Below are 4,777 nucleotides of genomic sequence, written 5' to 3' on the forward strand. Positions count from 1 at the left end.
ATATCGCTGTGGTATGATTCTTTTAATTCTTTTGGAAAGATATCCAGAAGATGGATGGCTGGGTTAAATGGAACCTCTAGTCCCAAATCTTTGAGGTCTCTCCATATTGATTTCCATAGTTGTTGCACCAGTCTGCACTCCAACCAACAGTGAAGAAGGATTCCTTTCTCCCCACAATCCCGCCAACATTTGTTATGGTGTGATTTCTTGATAGCAGCCATTCTTTGTGGGGTGAGGTGAAATCTCAGTGTTGTTTTCATCTGCATCTCTTGAATTACCAGTGATGTGGAACATTTTCTCATATATTTACTTGCTGCTTTTATTTCTTTGTCTGAGAAATGTCTCAATTTCAGATGCCCATTTTTGAATTGTGTCTTTTTATCTGGGGGGACTGATTGTTTTGAGATTTTGATATATTCTAGATAATAATCCTTTGTCTGAGGAGCAGTTGGTAAAAAGTTTTTCACACATTGTAGGTTGTCTGTTAGTTCTGTTGATTTTTTTTGTTTGTTTGTTGTTTTTTTGGCAGTACAGAAGCTTTTTAATAAAATGATATCCCAGTTGTTGATTCTTTCTGCTAGTTCCTGTGCTACTGATGATTTGTTCATAAAGTCTTTTTCAATGCCAATGTCTTCAAGAGTCCTGCCTAATTTATCTTCCAGCAAGTTTAGTGTTTGTTTTCATATATAGATCTTTAATCCATTTTTATTTTAATTTAGTGCATGATGAAAAATAAGGGTCTAGTTTTAATCTTTCGCAGATTGAGATCCAGTTTTTCAAGCACCGTTTATTAAAAAGGTCATCTTTCCTCCAGTGGGGATGGTCAGCAACTCCAGATGTACTCAGCTACCTCATCTTTGACAAAATATAACTAATTTAAGAGAAAAGTAGAAGAGAAATTCTAAGAAACAGTGATATGAACTCCATCGATAGTGAAAGGGGATGTAAGGAAGATTGCAGAGGGGAAGACCTTTGCCACATGGGAATGTAAAAGGATCAAGATGTAAGTGTATGAATCAATTCCTCATTTAGAATGCAATCAGTATGTATTACAGAAATATACTAAGAAAAATAAGTAAAAATTAGATGAATTTTAAAGTATTTCAAATACAGTTACTACACAGATTATATGCTACTGGTGTATTATTGGAAATTTAAAAATATATATTATTTAAGTGTTCTCTACATAATGATAGATATATGAAATTAATGCATATAATTTTCTAGACAGTTATTTCATAATTTATTATATTACAAAACTACATATCATATATAAAAACATGCAAATTTATTGGTCAAATAAATAATAAAAATTGAAAAGTAAAACTTTGAGAAAAATAATAGGAGAGGATTTCTGATGCTGTTCATCACTGTGTATAAATAATGATCAATTAAGTTTCTAAGTGTTTCAAATATGTGTAACACAGAAAAAAATTGTCCAGGAATCATTTTCATGCAAAAAATACATAGAGATTTCATATGGAAACTTTGAAATCAATCAAATGAATTTGACCTGGAGGAAATAATCACATTGCCTGTTACCTCGATATACATAAAATTAACTGAAATTTTTCTGCTACACTTTCTGCTCTTTCCCAAGGGAGCTGATTGTATGGAGATTGAAAGGATCATACAACAATTTATTTAATTAGGTTCTTTGAGAGCTAAACACTTAGAATCTAAAAATATAAATACACCTGAAGTCACTCACCCTTATCTCTGTGGTTATCTTCTGTGAAAAAGATAAGTGGGTTTTCTAGGGACAGATCTTGAATAGAGAACTGCAGTGACAGCCATAGGAGAGGTGGCTGTGTCTTAGCGATAGGAGGTGCAGGGAGAAGAGGAAAAGTTAAGTTGGGAACTGGGCTTCCTCGCTACAGTAATGATCCTGTGAAATACCCATGTTTAGTTTATGGGGGAGAAGTATATATATTCTGAAGAAATATTGATTTCCTCTAAGACATGATTTTTCCAGCTATTCTGTGTCCTTCTCTCAGGCTTTAAAAACTAAAAACACTGCCCAGTAAGATTTATAGTTTGCAGAGTCTCAGACTCCTCCTCACTTTTTCTGGTAAATTGTCTTCTATCAGAATTTTATTTTTTTCTTTAACTTCAATTTCTAAAGTATGTATTTGTAGTGCATAATCCTTACATTCATAGTCATATGTACTTACTATATCTTAATTCTCTTTCACCCCTCTCCTCCCTTTCCTCCAACTCTTGGTCATCTTCCTTCTTGCAAAGGTCTATGTCCCTGCTTCCAATTATTTCTCTTTTATTTTGTTCTTTCATTCATTTCTACTTTGAATTTGTTATATAGTAACAATGTGACATTTAAGCTTGGGGTAATGATTTGTTATATCCAGCATCATGATCTCAAAGTGCATCCAGTATTTTACTTATGAACTACATACTCAAAATCCTTTTATATATACGATCTAAACCACATTCTAATTTAAATGGTGTTCTTTCTTGCTATATTCCTATTTTTATAGACATTCTACTTTCTGATAGTCATGTTTTTTCAGATGTGTATAACTAAGATTTCACTTTAGTATCCACAATGGCATCTTTAGGACATAATTTTTTTCATATTTAATAAAATACTATAATTTAACACAAATATTGAAATGTTTAAAAGTAATGTTTTATTTATTATGGTTTGAACACAAACAGAGAGTTAGAAAAACATCTTTGGTTTCATTATTTGCTTATATACTTCACACTGGATGCTAAGCAGGTAATACCTGTTAAATTTTCTTACACACATACTTCTGTTATAATTGTGGCTAGGGTCTACATGTGTTGGCTTATTATTGTGATGAACTATAATAAGCAATATCTTATGTTGAACAGGCATCCTTTCTTACAAGCTTTGTTCCCATTAATTGCTTTATTCTTCTAAAATAAGTATTAATGGCTTTTATTTAATTCTACTGTTAAGTTTAGGATTTATGTTAAGGCTTGTGACAAGTGAAAGATTTTATATAGCATTTTGTTAGCCATTTTAATCTTGATATTTAGAATAAATCAAACATATCTACTTTTTCAGAACCTACACGGTGACAAGCACGGATAGATGTTGAGGAGAAGCTGTTATAACCATGGGTCATCATTTTATGGTAAAGCCACACACTCTGTTCTGTTTTATGTGTCCCTTCCTTCTTCAGCTCTTATGATTGGCAGCTCGATTCCTTGTATTTCAGTGAAGACACAGCCACCCAACTTCTTGGACGAACTTGATCCACAGTATTTTTTCTCTTCTCTTAATTTTAAACCACGAGGTATTCATTACAGTGATGCTTTCTTTCATGAAGTTTGTTATTTTTGCAAGACTGTATTTTATAATAAAGGCTTATATAATAATTCCATTCATATAACTTTTGAATATTTTAATCAAGTCCATCAATCTATGTTCTGGCCATTAACTTTACTGATTTAAGAAAATAGACACGTGAGATTACACAAGCACATAAGTGTAGCATTTTATTTTAATGATGGTTGCTTTCTTTCCTCCTTTTCTCTACGTAGTACACATGCTTTTTCCTCTGATAGGAGATACTCACCTGGTTGGCCTTCTGGGAAAAATAAGCTATATTCATAATTTGAAAGGGCTACAAGGTATGTGAAAAGAGGTAAGAAATCAATTATATTTATAATGATACAAATTCCTCCCAATGGCGACTGGTACAGTTTAAAGATATATTGATAAGTGAGAGCCATCTATGATACATTTACTGATATATGCAGAACAAAATTAACATTTACATGATTCTTATTTTAAGAGAAGAACCAAAGGAAAAATCATTTTGTTTAATTTTGCTCTAATCTTACCTTGTGGTAAGCATGTACTGTTCCTACTGCAGACAGGAGGTGTTTACATTTAATAGAGCTTAAATTATTTTTCAGGGTAATAAAGATATTCTGTTGGTTGGATAGGATTGTATTTCATAATGTACTCAAGAAACAACATTTAATTTTTTTTTTTTTTTTAACTGAGCCAAATTCCTGGCCCAAGAAACAACATTTGAATCACAGCCCTTCAATGTACTTTGGGAAAATTATGTGTCTCAAATAATATAATAATAAGGAAAATAGAGACTTGAATATAAATAATGGTAGCTGTCATTTAATGCATGTTTTGAAGTTTTATAGTGCATCACTAATAACTCTGAGGAAAAAATGTAGCATTGAGAATGAACTGTCATAGCCCAATGACTTGTCAAATTGTACAATAAAACTTTGTGTAAGAATTACTGTTGAATCAGTATTATAAAAGTAGCAAAATAAAGAAATATAGATATTATCATAGAAAATAAATGAAAAGTTCGCAGTTTTTTTTTTGAGTTCACAGTTGTTTTTGAAAACTGATATAAAACAAAATTTTAGTCAGTCATGAATTAAAAATCAAAAATAAAAAAATTGGACCTGGGGATTTAGCTCAGTGGTGCCACTACCTGCTGTGAAAGCACACAGTCCTGAGTTCAATCCCCAGAACCAAAAAAATTAATAAATAATAAAAATAAAATAAAACAAGTGATTCAATGATGTAAAGACAGAAGAAATATCTGATACATTAAAGTAAGTATGAAGTAATGTTCACATTTAAAAAGGGAATGAGCTGCCATTCAGCTAAATGAACTACTACCACTGAGTGACATAGTGTGATTGAAAAGTGTCCATGGAGAGATATTATGAGGTGGTAACCACCTGAAGAGCCAATGGTTATTGATTGAACACTGCCATTTCTTCCTTCTCCTACAGATCAAACAGGGTC

This window comes from Fukomys damarensis, unplaced genomic scaffold, assembly GCF_012274545.1.
Source record: "Fukomys damarensis isolate Sample0158 unplaced genomic scaffold, DMR_v1.0_HiC HiC_scaffold_37, whole genome shotgun sequence".
Classification (NCBI taxonomy): Eukaryota; Metazoa; Chordata; class Mammalia; order Rodentia; family Bathyergidae; genus Fukomys; species Fukomys damarensis.